The 19,523-nt window shown below is 35.5% G+C and overlaps 1 protein-coding gene across 8 annotated transcripts in view; it reads left to right on the forward strand.

Moving 5' to 3' along the window:
• Positions 1-19,523, forward strand: part of LOC118190586 (uncharacterized) — a 228,101-nt gene that overhangs the window by 46,350 nt on the left and 162,228 nt on the right. Inside the window, exon 1 of one of the 8 annotated variants that reach the window (XM_085825328.1) lies at positions 6,972-7,116. The exons of 6 other annotated variants lie outside the window; for them this stretch is intronic. The gene's annotated coding sequence lies outside the window, so the exon portion shown is untranslated. Of the gene's footprint in view, positions 1-6,971; positions 7,117-19,523 lie in introns of those variants that run through there. One more of the 8 variants, XM_085825333.1, reaches the window with a different exon arrangement.

Genomic DNA, 19,523 nt, shown 5'->3' on the forward strand with positions numbered 1-19,523 from the left:
ACGTATGTGTAGAACTTGGAAAAAACTACGTACAATTCCTGAATGATATTGAGAAAAGTGGTCATTTCCATGCAACTTTCTGCAGCAGCATTTCCAATTAAATTTAATGAATGATTTGCGCATGGTATAAAATAGGCAGAAAAAATATGTTGTTTTATTGTGGATTGGAGTCCCTTATATTTATTTACTTGACATATTAAACGCATTATCATAACACTGTCCCCGACAGTTAGTGATGTCTAAATCTGTATTATTTAAAAATTCTTAAATAACTTTCTCCAAGTTTTCACCAGTATGAGAAAATATAGGTAAAAATTCCAAAAATCTTTCTTTTATACCACTTGGAAGAAAGAACATAGCGAGTAATGACGTTCAGCTAAGAGATATATCAGGTGTTGAATCAGTAATTAGAGAGTAAAATTTGGTTTCCTTTATTTCGTTCACTATTGTGAGTTGTAAATCTTTCGATACAATAGAAATAAATTCATCCCATATTCTAGACGACAAATAGTTTATAGTACCGGTGCCGCAGTGTGCATATTTTTTCATGTGTTCCTGCAAAAATGGATCGAACTCCGATAAATATTCCAAAGCACCTATATAATTACCATTACTTTCACTAAAAAACACTTCATTTCTACCACGAAACGCTAAAGAGTATGTAGAAATAAATTTGATTGTCGCTACCACACGTTTAAGTATTTCCCTCCCAATATATATATATATATTTTCATTTATAATTTGTTGGTCCAGTTCAGTGTCAAATGTGTCCGGTAATTTTAGATCTTGTTTTAAAAATTAAAATGAAGTTAATGTGGTCACTGGAGGTTTCATGCTCTGACGATTTTTAATGTACATTTTTCCAATCATTCGTCCCTTTTGTCATGAGCGTTGCTTGCTTGGAAAATAATTTACAGAGTATTGTTGGTTTCAGTATAAGCCAACCAATCTCGTTTAACTTTTTCCCGCTACTAATTGTTTTGAAGAAGGAGACAATAGTTAATTTTCTTGTGATTTGTTTTGACCCTTCGTTGCATCGAATAGAAGATGATTCCGAAGATCCATTTATTGATTTTGATGGATTTTTTATGTAATACTCTCGCAATACTCGTCTGTGAAGTATTCTGACCATAATGCAATATCGTTTACAAAACTCTTAGTTTCATCATTACTTTCAGATGATTTGAAATTTATATCTTCTCCTTTTGTTTCATCTTCACAAACGGAATTTCTTTTTTTTTCCTGCTGGTCTTTTTGCAGAATAGTTTCGGACACAAATGATGTTTCTGGAGTTAGAGCAGGTGAAATTTATGAAAATGATGACGATTGTTGTAATTGATCTCCATCTACAGTTAAAAATTTGTCTAACGATCTTTTCATTTGTTTTTCCACTTTATCTCGATCTGCTTTTCGTTTTCTTTTTTCACTTCCCCTTAAATGTTTATAGGAACTCATTTTAAAGAACACGTAAAAGAAAGTAGAAAATGGTCTTCAATTAAATTAATTTTTACTCAATATCACAATCACAAACAAAATCACAATTTGTGGTATTTTATATTATATTGTTGCGTGCGTACGGGTTCGTTATGAAATGAATGCACAAGTCCGATGAAAAATGAACAAAAAAAAATTTATTATTATCACAACAAAAAAATGCTTAAATTTTCTCGAATTATCATGCAGTATTACAATATCTCACAGTAGTTATCTTTTAACTACTCAAATGTCCAATAGAACGCAATTAAAAACAGCTAAAGAACGCTAATCCGCGAATTCGCTACAATCAACAAGAGCAGTTTTCTAAACAACAACAAACTAAGCAACTACTACAAACTGAGACGTTTTCCTCCTTTTATAAGATTTTAAAATCACGCGCTAGAATTTTCCAGTACTTTCTCGAAATCAAAAAGAGATATTTATTTATTTAATGCACGCGCTCTTGTAATTTCAATTTTACGGCTTAGCTTTCTTTTAATATTCGTCACGCGCTGCACTGCGCGAGAAATAAAATCATTTAATTTGTAATTGAACTAACATTAGCTTTTTAAATACCAAATTCGTAACACTGCCCCCTTCCCAAGGACTGCACGTCCCGGGCAGTACAATCCCTGGACAGGAAGCTAAACTTACAACTGTGGCATAAATGCATTAATAAGCATTACATTACAATAATAAACAACATGAACAATAAATGCAATACATAAAACAAATCAAATACACATTTAAAAACAAAATGGACCATGGTCTTATACTATTTACAATTATTTACATTATGTACTATGGCCATAGTAATGAGCTAACCTGTCGTAAGAGTTCGAAGACTCACAGATCCGAACCATGACGTCATTTAGCCTGTTTAGGATTGTGTGCGAACCATCCCAAGGTGACTGTAAATCAGGCCTGACTCCTTTTCGTCGAATCGGGTTCCACAACCACACCTTGTCTCCTTCGTTGGATCTATGTCCAGCAGCTCTCGTGTTGTATCTGGTCTTCACTTTCTCCGTCGCCAAGTTCACTCGCTTTCGTGCGGAACGGTGCATCACTTCAAAACGGGCCTTGACATCTTGGATGTGTTCCTCAGGCGATGAAGGCGCATCCGTACGGCCATGAAACAGGCGGTCACAAGGCAGACGAAGGTCTCGACCGAAGAGCATCTGAGATGGAGAATAGCTGGTAGTCTGGTGTTTCTTTTCGACCCTAGCATGATTTCGGCTGTTTCTCGAGCTGGTTCTTTCGGACAAAGCGTCGGCATTTCCAGGTGAGGATCCCTTCTTAGGATGGATAGTCATGTCTTTAGATCCTGAAAGCAGTTTGTTGTTTTTCAAGTCTAAGGAAAAATTGTATTTCCTTAAAAAGTCCAATCCGAGTATGCATGGATCTGTAATATCCGCCACATATGCCGTGTGATGGTAGGCGGCACTTCCAAACGTGATGTTTACGTTTAACTTCCCAGTTATGTCGATCTTGTCACCAGACGCAGTCTGAAGGGTAACACAGGATGGCGTCCAAATAAGTTTATCTTTAAATTGTTCAGCTAAATCTTTCCTAATGATGGTAACATTAGCTCCTGTGTCAATGATCATACTGCAAGGAACTCCATCGATATTCCCATTGATGGACAGTCCGTTATTGTTGCCACTCACTGTATAAATTTTAAGAGCTTTAAAACAAGGTTTTTCACTATCTGGCAACCTCCGTTCCTCGATATGTTCACTAATTTGTTTACTGCGTTGTTGCTGGGAAATGGTCTTATTTTCCGTACCTCGGGGTGTTCTGCAGTTTCTTCGTATGTGGCCTTCAACTCCGCAGTTCCAGCACTTTAGAATTAGTTTCTTTTCACTTCTGTTCCGTCTCAAGCCACTGACTTGTCTGGTAAAATCATCTGCTTTATATTCCGTACCCTGGGGTGTTCTGCAATTCCGTCTTAGGTGACCTTCACTACCACATCTCCAACACCTTAGAGCCACTTTCTTCTCGCTCCTACTCCGTATCAAATCTTCGACTTGTCTGGCTAAATCATCTAAACGAGCCATCAGTTGATCCACTGGCTCATGGACTCGCACAGCTCTAACTGGGTAGCGATCTCTACTAGTTGCTTGCTGGGCTGCCTCGAACTTCATGGCGTACAACAGAGCGCTTTTTATGTCCTTTACATCTGCCATTCGAAGAGCTTTCTGTATTTCAGTATCTCGGATGCCGTCGATAAAGTATTGTAAGGACAGGATTTCCCTTGTTTCTGTCGGGCATTCCGAAAAGGCGAGATGGGACAGCCTTTCAACATCCGCGGCGAGCTCCTGAAGTGTTTCGGTAGGCTGCTGTTGACGAGATTTTAATTGGAGCCTGCTGTAGTCTTTTAAACATTTCTCGCCGAAGCGCAGCTCCAAAGCGCCGGATAGAGCTTCTAAATCTAACCTTTTGTTTTCGGGAAGAGTCTGAAGGATATCCGCTGCGTCGGCTCTTAGAGAAGCGGCGAGATGACAGGCCTTAGCTTGGGAATCCCATCCATTCGCATCCGCCACGATAGAAAATTGTGTCTTATACACCTGCCAGGAGGTCTTCCCATCATACGTGGATAGCTTCAGAGGTGGACGAGCAGGCATTGGTAAGAATTTAAAATCATCACTCCTGCTCCCTGCCGACGTTACGAATTTCTTTAAAGTATCCATTTCTTTGGCAACTGCAGAAACTCTCTCATCAATTTGTTGCTCGATTTGGTGTTGGACGGCACAAACTCTTCCTTCAATTCGTTCCTCCACAGCAGAAACTCTCCCTTCTATATGTTCTTTTACAGAAGAAACTCTTTCTTCTATTTCTTCTTTCACCGAAGAAACTCTTTCTTCAATATGATCTTTTACGGAAGAAACTTTTTCTTCAATATGGCCAACTTTATTTTCAACTGCGTCAATTCTGCCTTCCATAGCTTCAAATTTATTTTCTATTATGCAAGTAATTTCTCTTTTCATTTCTTCTTGACCAGCTTGAACGGCTTTCATTTCGTCCTTAACGGATTCCTGGCCCAATTTCATTTCTTCCTTAACGGATTCCTGGCCCAATTTCATTTCTTCCTTAACGGATTCCTGGCCCAATTTCATTTCTTCCTTAACGGATTCCTGGCCCAATTTCATTTCCTCTTTAATTTCTTCTTTAAATGAGGCAAAGGCTGATATTAACTGCCTTAATTGCTCTTCCATCGCTCTTGTTATTGGCATTCAAACCCCACTCCTGACACCAAAAATTGTTGCGTGCGTACGGGTTCGTTATGAAATGAATGCACAAGTCCGATGAAAAATGAACAAAAAAAAATTTATTATTATCACAACAAAAAAATGCTTAAATTTTCTCAAATTATCATGCAGTATTACAATATCTCACAGTAGTTATCTTTTAACTACTCAAATGTCCAATAGAACGCAATTAAAAACAGCTAAAGAACGCTAATCCGCGAATTCGCTACAATCAACAAGAGCAGTTTTCTAAACAACAACAAACTAAGCAACTACTACAAACTGAAATCGAAATCGAGTCAATGGCTAGGCGGCAATTAGTAGCCAACCGCTACTTTAACCGTCTCTGTTGGTAAATTGCCCTAAGGCGTTGGTACTTAAGTTTTTAATTAAGGCGATTTACGCCGCGCCAACTAGGCGAAACTTGTCAAATTTTGTGAAATGTAGGTGAGTAAGGGAGCCGCGTGACAGGCAGGAACCTGTCACGCGGGTGGTCACCAGCTTACGCGTACAATGAGAAATATTGGAAATATTAATAATTATCAAGTTTTGAAACAGGTTATCTAGATTGGAATAATTAAACTAATATCACGATCTAAATGAAGACAAATGGCACAACTAAGTGCAACAGATTAGCTAAACAAAATATTCAAATTCATCCTTTCTGTAAAACACGGATTGGACAGTGGTAGTCACTACAAACTGAGATGTTTTCCTCCTTTTATAAGATTTCAAAATCACGCGCTAGAATTTTCCAGTACTTTCTCGAAATCAAAAAGAGATATTTATTTATTTAATGCACGCGCTCTTGTAATTTCAATTTTACGGCTTAGCTTTCTTTTAATATTCGTCACGCGCTGCACTGCGCGAGAAATGAAATCATTTAATTTGTAATTGAACTAACATTAGCTTTTTAAATACCAAATTCGTAACAATATATTATTTTAATGAAATAATGTAATACTTTTATAAAAACTTACATTTTTATTTTAGGAATTCCAGAAAGTATTAACTATGAATCCAAAACAATGTATTTGCGATTAAGTCTATGTACTTAATTAAGTCTTAACTGCACAAATTTCAGTCACAACTCACATAAGATGCAATACGTTCAGGAGATACTGATTTTAAATAGCTACGTTTGACTTTTTAAACGCGCGTTTGTATAGTAAAGGCTCGATAGACCTGAGGCTCGATCGTATTTACATACATCGACACTCGCGGGCGTGGATGCATAAGCACGGGAACGCTCATCCACACTTGTCGACTTTATCAATCAACGATTCGGCATAATTTGAATACGTTTCAGCAATAATTATGACGTTTTTATATTATTTTCAGCAATAATTATGAATATGACGTTTTTATATTATTTTCAGCAATAATTATGAATATGACGTGTTAAATAAATTAATTATAATATCAGGTTCAATGTTTCTTCTAACCTTCTTCGGAAACATACAATGACCTGACTAGAACAGAGAGCTTACTAAAGCTATGTTCACTAATTGTAGTAAGTAGACAGGATACAGACGAAGGGTATACAAAACCCTTTATTTTTCTTTATATACAATGACTTCCGTACTTCGGAATACAATGACCCTCCACTCGGGGTCTAACGTAAAAGATATCAAAATAAAACTAAACTCTAATTTAACTTTAGAATAATACACGTGTAAGATTGGCCTTATAATAACAGGAAGCGTATGTAGCCAGAGACTGTGAACACTACAATACGTTTAATTTATCAAGAGGATTAAAACCTCTGGCCTGGAAGGCAAATAGCAACTGCGTAACTTCTAAGGTAAGCGGCCTGCTTCGAACTCACTGCTTCCTCTCTTCTGCTTGGCAAAAAGGCCACACTTAAATACTTGGCGTTCGCCAGACAAACTTTGCATAAAATCCTTAACGCTTATAATTCTGGCCGGAAGTAGAAAATAAGAAGTGATAGTAAAGATTTAAAATAAAATAAACGTTAGTAAAACTTAAGATCCTTACAATAAAAATTAAAAACTAATTTCCGTGCCCCCAAAATTACGGGCCATAGGCACGTGCCTAGCCGTTAGTCCGCCACTGCGCTTACCTGATAAGTGTGCATGTCAATCAAACGGAATGTGAAATAGTTTCGGTTCGTAGATAAAAAAAGCGAAAACATGCTTTTTTTTATCAGAAACATTGTGACCAAACGCAGTGCCACAGTCTTATCAATCGAAACTGAAATTTATCAACTGAAAGTGAAACTTTCTGTTGCCTGGGCTGTCAGACTGTTAGAAAGAGTTTAGTGTTCAGATAAATGCCGCACCATTTCTTGATTTTCTCTGAACACTTCCAGTTTTAGAGCTTTTCTCTTATTTTTCTATCAGCTGCATTTGCGGAGAAAATTAAATTATAAGTAAGTGCATTCATTTTATTTTCTCGGAATCATTAATATTTGAAACGTTTATACAGAAATTCTAGTTTTGTTGTAGTAGTTACAGGAACAGAAAATGTTCAACTTTAGAAATTGCATAACATTTGTTTATTTCATTGATATTATTGATGAAAATTAATTATCTTTCTTTAAATTATAAAAATTATGTGATGATTGAAATCTTTCAGAAACCTTTGTGTACATTTGTTTTTAAATAATGACAGTGTTTGTTTTTAAATAATGACAGTGTATTTCCAAACTAATGTGACCAATGATTTTTTAATCAGATTTACTTAAGAAACTATCTAACATTAGTGTATTTTAAATCCTTTGATTTATTTTTTATATTAAAAATACGTAACATTTAATTTTAAAACTCGTACTTACTTTTAGGCGAAAGTTTTGAATATAGAGAAGTTAACTGTAAAATTTAAAAAAAAAAAAAAAAAAAAAAAAAAAAAGAATTAAAAGCACGCTTTTTTAATAGAACTCCTCTTTGTCGCCTGGTATCAACTTTTGTGATATCATATCTCAAACGTTTTCTTATAAGAAGGCTTGGTCTTGCATCGTTGATATTGTCATGCATTCATTCTTCACAGTCACGCTTAAATAAAATGAAAACTGTTATTTAACAAAATAAGAAATATTTTAAAGAAATTTGAAATTTCTTCTAAATATTTTTCAAAACATACAGTAGTGATTAAATTCAAAGAAGAAAATTCAAGCTTATAGTTATTTTCTATCTTAAATCTGCCACCTGCATCTGCAAAGTTTAGTACCAGCAAGACCTTCGTTGAGTTAGTTACATTTTGTAATTCAAATATATTGACAACGAAATAGTATTACATTTTCAGACTGATATTTGTTTCAAATAATTCTAACATTTTTAATTTATCATTAAATAACTTACTGTAATTTAAACTAAAACAAATTATGAAAATTTTCTAAGCTTTCAGAGAATACTTCCTAAGTGGGAAGTGAATAATAATAATCTGATCTCTTTCCCTTACTTATCAAATTATTTTTCGACGCATAAGTAAAAACACATATGCCAGTATGTAAACAATTATAAACATCTTGAGTTATATGCATTAAACCTGCGAATACTCAGCTAAGGCATAGAACGTATTTACCTTACGCAGTTATAAAAAGAATCATTTATTAAGTTAAAAGCAAGTGGGAAATCTTTGTTTAATAAATAAGAGACTTTTATTTGACTTAAATAGAACAAAAATAAATCAAAAATCTTCAAAGATATTTAAGAATTGAAATGTTGGGAAGAAAAAAATTGCATAGACTAATTCATCAGCCTTGACTATTATCGGTCTTACCTATTTGATGACATTTATCCGTTAGGATTACTTTTCAAAGACGAGAGGCAGAATGGCTGAAGAGAACACATGTACGTTTATATTGTTGCGTGCGTACGGGTTCGTTTGAATTGAATGCACAAGTCCGATGAAAAATGAACAAAATTTATTATTATCACAACAAAAATGCTTAATTTTCCTCAGATATTCGTTCAGTATAACAATATCTCACAGTAGTTATCTTTTAACTACTCAAATGTTCAAGAGAACGTAATTCAAAACAGCTAGAGAAAGCGAATTCGCTACAGTCAACAAGAGCAGTTTTCTAACCAAACTCTTAAAGCAACAACAAACCAACTAAAATCACACCGAACTGAGAGGTTTTCCTCCTTTTATAAGATTTTAAATCGCGCGCGAGAACTTTCTGGAACTTTCTCGAAAGAGATATTTATTAAATGTTAAATGCACGAGCTCTTGTATTTTCAATTTTCCGGCCTAGCTTTCTTTTAATATTCGTTACGCGCTGCACTGCAGGGAAAATAAAACAATTTAATTTATAATTCAACTAACATTAGCTATTTAAATACCAAATCCGTAACAATATTGTTTCTGAGGTTGCGACTATTATTGCTACGCTACCGCCCTCTTTTTTTTAGCATCTTCTCTCCCGCCCTCGAGAGCATTTGGGCTAATGATTCTTTGGTTAAAAATATTTTAAAACAGCCTATCTTTAGAATTCGCGTTCTGGAGATGATTTTTTTTTTTCGTACAATGTTGTCAGTGCTCGCTTTGAATTTGTTAATCAAAAATTCGTTGAAGTGTTACAAAATCTGAAATACACAATAAAATATTTAAAAACAGCATATCTTTAGAATTTCCCATGGACAGACTCGCGCGCTTGAGATAAAAATGTTTTCTTCCCGCACAGTTTGTCATTGCACGCTTTGAAATTACTAAGTTTTTTTAATCAAAAATTCGTTAAAGTTGTAAAAGATATAAACTAAACAATAACACAAATATGAAAGTCAAAATTTGGGCTTTCCAGGTGTACATATTCGGGTGGTACGTTATTCAGAATTTCATATTTCTAGGTACAGTTCTTTTTTCACAATGCGAAAAACATGCATACTTTCATGCAAATTCTTCATTATTTAATTTCTTTAAATTAAATACAAGCGATAATATTTGGTGACAACAATTTGAAAATTGATTCAGAATTTTATAAGGATTCAACGCAAAATCTCGTTTTGAAACTAAGCTCTTCTGGGCTAACTCTCCTAGGGGCTTAAGAAAAAAACTGAGTGGCTAAGAAGACTTTGGATCAGATGCAGCGTACATGTAGAGGGTTAATCCTTTCTCGCTGATTTATGGAAAAATTCGGTGAAATTTATGAAGAAAATCTGAATTAAAATATAATCCAAAACTTTTCAATTTTAGTGTTCAAAACTTTTATATCAATGGTAACCGTATATTAGATTTTGGCTACAACTTATAAACCGGAAGTGATAATAATAAACTTAAAGCTGTGAAGAGACTTTTTCAAAAATATATCTTGAGGTAATACAAAAATTTAGTATTTAAAATCGGTATGTGATTTGAGGATAAAATTGAATGTATTAGCCTCAGTCCTAATTTTGTGTTCGTTTCACTTTCATGTCGTTTTTCAAATAAAAGGATGCTGTCTCCAAATGTTATAGCTATGTATTATTTTCAAAGAGATAATATAATAATATAGGGAATATAAATAATATAGGGAATATGTTACCGGCAAAGTTTGAAGTCCGGCATTCTATAGAATGCCGAGGCATTGTATATAATGCCTGAAACTAGCCGGCAATATTTGAAACGATTCATATTTCACACATTTCCTAGGCATTATATAGAATACCAAATGACAAACCGGCAAAGAATGAAAAACATTTCCGATTCGTTTCGAAGAACCGAAACTACGTACCAGAAGTTAATAAATGACGTAAAAAGGCCAAAATGACTGCTAAGAAAGAACCACAGGAAAGAACCACAGGATTGTAGCTGCTTAATCGCTAGGATGTGATGATTGTGGAAAACAAAAGTACATTCATTTACCCTGTTAAAGAAAGCATCGGTACTATACAGTATTACGTCACGGACGCTGAGTTAGTTTCCGTATTTCATGACAACTTATTTGAGTACTGGACACGGACGTGACAAAATGTTGAAAGAATGTTCAACAAATTACAAAACCTTTATACATAATGAATGATATTGAACTGTACAATCGCCTTTGTGAGCCTTGCCAGAAAAACAAAAACGTATTAAAAAGGCCATTAATGTGAAACTTATGATTGTTTCTAGAATATAATTTCCGTTCTCAAGTAGATCTTACCGACTCCCAGTCTCAGCCATAGCAAACTTAATATGTTGTATCAAGATAATCTCTTTCTTTCTTTCTTCTTTTTTTTAAAACTAAACAAAAGGGAAAAGGCAAAATTACATTCATAGATTTTTGAAAACCTCTATCTATTTCAAGAACGGTCGGTCTCTTTTTCAGGAGCAAAAATACTTCTGTAAAATGGGAAGGGGGAAAACCGTTTTCATGGTGAAGCAAAGCGTGCATACGATCATATTACCACTTATCAAGGAAAAAAGCAATGAAACAAAGCTATGCTATGAGAAATCTGAAAGCTTTAGGGATGACTGAATTTAAATTAATATTATTAACTAAAGAAGATACATTTTTGTAAATATGAAAATTTTCAAGAAAATCTAGTTCACCAACCGAAGAAAATTTATAGAAATTTTTTGTAATACAGTAAGTAATAAGGTATTTCTCTCGCCTTCCTAGCATGCCTTCGTGGTGTAGTGGTTCTGCACGCTGGGCCGGTATTCCAGATGTCCGTAGTTCGATTCAGGGCGAAGGCATTTGCTAATTTTTCATCTTTCCTGCTTTCAAAAAAATATCTAATGTCTCTACGGTGGCGCCCGAACTAAAAGAGTGTTGGATGATGATTTCTCCCCACCCAAGATTTGGCGATTGGGTCCCCTAAAACCTAAGTCGCCCTTTAAAAATGGGAGTGTATAAGGTATTTCTCTCGCTTTCCTAGCGTACCTTCGTGTTGTAGTGGTTCTGCACGGTGGGCCGGTTTTCCTGAGGTCCGTGGTTCGATTCCTAGGCGTTTGCTAATTTTTCATATCTCCGGCCTCGAAATAACCTAATGTCCTTTACACAGTAGTCAAAATCGTAACATAATTAGCTATCTATCATAGATTCCCCTTCCCTCCATTTCGTGTTCCTCGACACGAAATTTTAACCCTCTTTTATTTTGCAAATGTATGACAAATCTTATTGATAAGATGTGTTATAAATTCTCCAAGAATTAATTTCAGATATTTATCTTATATAGCGAATATATCTTATTAGGCGAGTACATGTGCCGGGCATGCTGTAAGCCATCACCACCAAAATAACAAGACTTTGGGACTGCTATCCTGACGTCACTAGCAGCAAGTAAATGGAAAAAAAAAAAAAAAAAAGAAAAGAAAGAAAGAAAGAAAGAAAAACGAGCTTTTGGCTAATTAAGCCGGAAATGTGACAATTTCGCTGGGGTTAACAAGGCGAGATTCCCTCTCCCAATATCAATATGAACAGTCTGTTAATTAATCGTGCTTCCTTCAACGTTACTAAACTTGAAACACATGCTAAAGTTTTTTTCTAATGCAGCGATCGCCAAACCGTTGATCGCGAGGTACTAGTAGCTCGCGGGAACACTTTCGGTAGATCGCGATAACACTTCGGTTGACTAACCTTGATTCTTCCACTGAGCTGACGCTGACGACAACAAGTGTTTGTTTCTCACTTGCAACTACCTTGTCAACCTCATCTCATAGTTGATTGTATACTATGAGTTGATTGTATACTATAACCATAGTTGATTGTATATCTCTTCTTATGAAGAGAAGGAGAACAGATGTACAATATCAAAAGGTAGGATTTTAAAATTGTTTTATTACATTGGAGCATTTTTGAGTTTTCATCTTGCATGCCACAGTTAAATATCTCACTGCTAAAATCTACACTGTCGTAAAATTTGCTATAACTCCGCAACGTACGTTCAGTGGTCTCGTTTGTCTCGTATTATTCTACATTATATATTCATTTTAATTCTCAAACATTGTGCTTATCGGATATTATAATTTTAATTTCTGTATTATTTGAATATTTTTAGTTTATGTTGCACCCATCATAATTTAAACATTTTAATTCTCAAATATTGTGCTTTTCGGTTATTATAATTTTAATTTCTGTATTATTTGAATATGCCTAGTATATGCTGAACTCATCATAAATTAAACATTTCAATTCTCAAACATTGTGCCTATGGGATATTATAATTTTAATTTCTGTATTATTTGAATATTCCTAGTATATACTGCCCATCATAATTTAAACATATTCGTGTAAATAACGTTAACGGAGTGTAAATTGTGCATCCCAGTTCTCCGTAGTTTTCTCTCATTTCCTTGTACATTGTATAATTGAATGAATTGTTTTTTTTTTTTTTTTTTGTATTGGGTTACCTTATATGTAGCTGTTTAATAATTTATTAACGCTGTGCATCCCCCCCCTATGTTTTGTTCTGAGCTATTAGCTCATACTTATTATGCGATTTTTTTTATTAGTATTTAGTGTGTTCAGTTAAGACACTTCCAACTGTTTAATTCTAAGATTACCTGTATATGCTTATTTAAAGGGGCTGGCGGTCGAGGCTCTGTACCCTACTGAGAGGAGTGCGACGGTGCATATAATTCTGCGCAATTACCATCCTAATGCTGAGTTATACCTACTTGTATTATACTACTTGCTGAGTTAACCTACTTGTATTGTTTATGCAAGATAATTGCTAGTCACTAGAATGAGCTCGCGAACTCGAAAATCCGAAGCAAACTTAGATGGTGCTATGATTAATCTGAATGCTTCCCCTCCAGCTGAGACGCGTACCACTACTATCAATTGACCAGCTTCCAGAATCGAGACATCTTAGCGACCAGATACATTCATTTTTAATGCAAACAAGCATTTTTAATGCATAAGCGAGAAAAAACTGCTTGGTACATTAATTACCTCTATCCGCAATACTTTTGCAGAACAAGAAGTGTACTGTGCAAGTCTGAAAGGAAAAATTCAGCTACTGCAACAGCAACTTAACGTGAATGATAATCGTTCTTTAACAGCTCCGGCCTCACCAGAAGACCTTCCAGAACAGACGGAAACAGAAGAAACCCCATTTACCGAAGTCAAAAAGAGAAAGAGAAAAACACGAAATGCGCAACTTAACAAACAATTATCAGACCACGTCCTCCTATTAAAAACAAAAGAAACAGACAGAACTCCAGAACAAGTCAGATCACAACTGAACTTAACTGAACTTAGCGCCAGGGAACTGGGCATTACTGTTGAAGAAGTGCCGCCCACACGCTCTAACGAACTTTTAATTAGGTGCAGCCACATACAAAATATAGAAACACTCAGAAAAGCGATTGAGGAAAAGCCCTCACTCTCAGCAGCAGTCACGCTCAGAGAGCCGTTTTTCAGGAAGTCCACAATAATCGTCTTTGGTATCCCCACATCCGCAGTTTACGGAGACAGCAGACGACATACGTGAGGCTTTTGCGAGCTTGGTGCCCTCAGCAAGTGAAGAACAAATACATCCAAGAAATCCTATTCGCACAACTATCGGCCTCACTTGGATCGTCGACCTACAGTAGAATCTGTACGAGGATATTCAGGACCTTAGAAGAATTCTTATAGGATTTAGCTCTTGTGCGTTGAGAAAATACTTTCAAGTTGCAAGGTGTTTTAATTGTCAGCGGCTTGGACACTTGAGTCATTCTTGTAAAGCAGCGTTGACCTCCGTAAACTGTGGACAAGCTCATTGCCAGGATAACTGCAAAGCTAAGACTCCACACTGCGTCAATTGGGCAACTCACAATAAATCCAAAGACACTAGCTTCAACACCACATACCCGTCTAGTGCAAGACAATGTCAAGCCTACAAGGCAGAACTGTTCAGAATGAAAACAACGGCGCAGTGGTAGATGAACAGCAGGCTATTGCATATCCAAGAACAGTTCATGGTTTTGCATTTCTTCAAGGCAACTTGCAACGCAGCCAAGCCGCAACTGTCCATACAGCACAGGTTATTCTAGAAAACAATGTACATCTAGCCGCACTACAAGAGTTTCATTACATTAACAACAGGATCACAGGATTCAGCAACTTCAAAACTTATCATTCCGTAGGCAGTGAAGCAGCCATCGTCTACAATGGTCCACTCACGCCTCTGCTAATACATAAAGGAGATTACACAGTTACTGTACAACTGGAATGGCCTTATGGTCAGATTGCCATCACCAGCGTGTATTTCCCTCCTTCACATGATATTGTCACTGCACTCCAGGAGCTGAAACAAGACATGATGATTCCGACTAGGAATAAGATAATCGCTGTGGACTTTAACGCTAAACAAAATATGTGTAAATCTCTAATAAATCAGACTGGATCGCAGTTAAAGTAATAAACAGAGGAGCGTTCTTCCACAAAACATTTATTCACGAACACCAAAAACTAACTGATACATATACATAATTGACATCACAGTTTCTTTTTACAAACAAACACTAGCGCCATCTATTGGCGATCTATGGATACACAATCCTAAACTTAACACTCCCCCCCCCATGCATCCGTAAACGGATGCATCAATTTTATTGAACTTCAAGATTATAAAATCTTTCAATTGGTCTTCTAACAACACCCTTATCTAACTGAATCTCACAAGATCTAATTCTATCATCTCTTCCGTTAAATAATTCCTTAATCCTACCTATCTTCCAGTTACAGCGTTTCACATTATCTTCTCGTACAAGTACAACATCATTAATTTTAAACACGGGAGAATTCTTTGGAGTTTTTTGAAAACATGACTAATCTTAATTCTAACAAATATTCTTTATAAAACCTTTTCCAAAAATGCTCTAATATTAATTGCCTATGCTTCCATCTTTTAATCAACTGTGAGATCTTGTAGATTCTAGTTTAGATTCAGGTGAAGGTAAAACAGTTAATCTAGATCCAGTTATAAAATGAGATGGTGAAAGAGGATCAGGTTCATTTGGTTCATTGTATACATAAGTTATAGGTCTAGAATTAATAACAGCTTCAACTTCAACTAAGACAGTATACAGTTCTTCATAATATAAAAAAGCTTTACCCAAGATACGTTTTAAACACGTTTTTACAGATCTTACCTAACGTTCCCAGAATCCGCCCCACCAAGGAGCACCTTCTACAATAAATTTCCATTCAAACCCATTTTTACCAAGGAAATTTAGAACCTTTTCATCTTTACATAATTTATACAAGTATTTTAATTCACGATCAGCAGTCTTAAAGGTTTTAGCATTATCAGAATATATAACTCTACAAATACCCCTACCTGCAAAAAATCTACGTAAGGCTTGAATGAAACACTCTGCACTTAAATTTGATAACAATTTTAAATGGACTCCTCGAGTCACTGCACAGGTAAACAATGAAATATACACTTTTGTACCATCCTTTAAATACAAAGGGCCAGCGAAATCTATGCCACTTACCTCAAATGGTTGAGCTTTCTCCACTCGGTCAGCTGGAAGAGGAGCCGATATCTCGTGTCCAGCTTTAGCATTATATTTTTTACAAAATCTACAATCATGTAACACAGATTTTACAAAACGTCTAGCTTTTAAAATCCAAAATTTCCCTCTTACTTGCACTAAAGTTTCATTTACACCACTATGAAGTACCTTTTCATGACAATTCAAAATAATTAAACAAGAAAAATAATTATTTGGTAATATTATAGGCTGAATTTCATCGACATCTAATGATGATTTCACTAATCTACTTCCAACTCTTAAACAACCCTTTTCATCCATTACTGGATTTAACCCAAACAATTTGGAATTATGAGACAATGGTTTTTTACATTTAACACCATTCAACTCTTCAAAAAAATACTCACCTTGTGATAAGATAATCCAATAACACATAGCATTACATATTTCATTTTTGGTCACAGGACCAATCACTCTATTCTGTGACTTTAAATTATTAATGAATCTAAATACATATGGCGTTACTCTTAAAAGTTTACCTAAGTCACTAAAGTTTTCTATTTTTAACACAGGTTGTAAAGGTTGAACACTGCTAGTAACTTGAGTCACAACTCTTTCTTCAACACTATCTACTATGTTACAATGCTTGTTCACTTTAGGCCAATTTATTTCATCTTGATGAAGCCATGGAGGTCCATGCCACCACACGTGATTTACTACAAGATCACTCACTTTAACACCACGTGTAATTTTATCGGCTGGATTATCTGAGCCAGGACAATGATGCCACATGCTCGGGGATGTTTTGTCTTGAATTTCAGACACTCGATTTTGTACGAATGTTTTCCATCGCCGTGGTGAGTTTTTTATCCAATGAAGCACAATAAGAGAATCTGTCCATAAATGAATCTTAGCTTGAGTAAAATGCACACGGACTGTAGTTACAAGTCTTGCACCTAACACTGCTGCCATGAGCAGTGTCTTGTGCAGTGTCGAGTCTTGGTAAAGATAATTTTGAGTGTCTAACACTGCTGCCATGAGCAGTGTCGAGTCTTGGTAAAGATAATTTTTTCAGGGGAGCCACTCTGCTCTTGGCTATCACTAAACTTGTTCCACAATATTTTAAGCTACGGAATTTCACGTACACTGCTGCTCCGTAAGCACTTTGAGATGAATCACAAAAACAATGTAGTTCCAGTGTTTCAGGCGTTTCATCAACATCACGAAAATACCACCGAGGTATCTGGATATTAGGTAAATCACATAGTTGCCTATACCATTTGTTCCACTTGTCTTGCAATTCTGGTGGGATAATTTCATCCCAATCAACACCTTTCAGCCATAAATCCTGAAACAGAACTTTTGCTTGAATAACATATGGAGCAAGAAACCCAACAGGATCGAAGATTTTTGAAGCAGCTTTTAAAACACAACGTTTTGTTTGGTCATTTGACTGGATGAAATCAATAACGTCTTTAGCATTAAAACAGAAGATATCCTTAATTGTATCCCATTGAAGTCCAAGAATCTTTGAGAGGGAATCACAGTCAGGCAATTTAAAGCTAACGAAGTCGCCGCAGTCGGTCAAAGTGACGCCGAATGCTTGGAGTTTGGATTTGATTTCTACATCTGGTACTCGTATATCGGCATTTGGTATGACTGGTATTTCAATGACTTCGAGATTTATGGATTTTTCAGGGTCATTAATATTTCGGAGCGTAAGTTCAACTTTCTTTCGACGCCAATATTTCCCGTTCTTTTCACCGAAGGTATGTAGATTTAAAACAGTTTCTCCTTTCACTGGTAACTGTAATTTTCTTGATAAATCTTCTCGAATTGCAGAGATTTTGCTACCGCCGTCAAGAAGACATCTCACAATACAATTCTTACTTCTGCCCTCAGCCACAGCATACACCGTTTGAAGCATAATATTAGATCCAGTTTTGGCAAAAGAATTTTGAACAATTTCCGCCGATGTTTCGGTTTCCTTATTTTTTGCACTGGAGACAGCTGATGCGGGATTCACACACACACACTTTCATGATGTTTACCGCGGCACTTTTTGCAGGAAAACTGTGTGTTCTTACAGTTGATAGCTAAATGTTTACATCCAAAACACAGAAAACATTTTCCTGTACGTTTCAAAATGTTGCGTTTCTCATCAGCGTTCACCTCAGTACATTTATATTTCGTATGATCTTCTTTGTCACAAAATATACATTTGTATCCAATTGTTGATAAAGCTGAAGCAGTCGGAACTTTCGGTTTATAATTCGGATAAACTTCCGTGCGTTGTTCATTTTGACGAAAGTATGGTTTCTGATTCGTTTTCGCAGAGTTCATTAAACTTGCAGCTTCTCGACAGTTAACTTCATTTTTTAAGCATTTGAGAGCTACCTGCCTAAGGGAAGAGATTTCTACCGCATTATTGTCGCAATTGGCGATCTATTGAATTTCGTTAATTAGTTTTATAATAGATGGCGCTACCTCTTTTCTATACATTCTTTTTATTTTGTTTGTTTCATGCTTATCGTTTCTTTCACATGCAATTTTTCCGTTGAATTTGGCAAGAGTTTTTAAAATGCTCTCTTCGAAAATTTGTTGTCAATTTACTTTCAAATAAATTTCACGTTTACGTTACAATGAAGAAGCAAATGAAATAACTATTGTCTCAATCGCCAGCAGTATTTAATTTACCACTCTTAAATTCATTATCTCTGTTTTTTACTTCTGTGTAACGAATTAAGTTGCAATCGTAACTACGTACGAAGTAAGTCGTAAGTAAATCGAACGAGTAAGTTGCACTTTTGTAAGAAGTATTGCAATCGTGAAAATTTTGGGGTATCCTATTTCAATGAAAATACCCATATTGACTACTATCGGATACAATTAACGATGTTTTTGCCTGACATCTGTAGGTGAGAACAGAATAAAGGACTCTTTTTCCCAAAACGGGTTACAAAAAGGATTAAAAAACGATTCAGGACAGATTTTTTTGTGACGTCTGGACGTACGTACGTACGTATGTATGTGTGTATGTATGTAGCTCGCATAAATCAAAAACGAGTAGACTCAAAAACGTTGAATTTTATATATGATATAACATGTAGTTGTGCACCTACCTTTCTGGTTGCAATCGATTGCACCAAAAGTAAATAAATATGCAGATATATCCACTTTGTTACTCGGCTGCGTGAGCTCAGTTTTTTTAAAATTATTTTTATATGTTGGTAAATTGTGCATGTTTCGCTTTAAAAATGATTGAATTATGTTGTTCTTATCTTCCGGTTAAAGTTCTTATGCCTTTAGTTAATCTGCATGCAATAGTTGTAGAATTATTAGCAATTTAAAAGTTTTTTTAAGTGCGGCTAATTTTTTTACTATAGCTGCCATATTTGTTTACATTGGAAACTTAGCAAAATAGTGCATTAAGTCAGTTTCTGC

The sequence above is a fragment of the Stegodyphus dumicola genome, chromosome 10 (genome assembly GCF_044657685.1).
Source record: "Stegodyphus dumicola isolate Sdum_Otavi_A_Nest chromosome 10, ASM4465768v1".
NCBI classification, from domain to species: Eukaryota; Metazoa; Arthropoda; class Arachnida; order Araneae; family Eresidae; genus Stegodyphus; species Stegodyphus dumicola.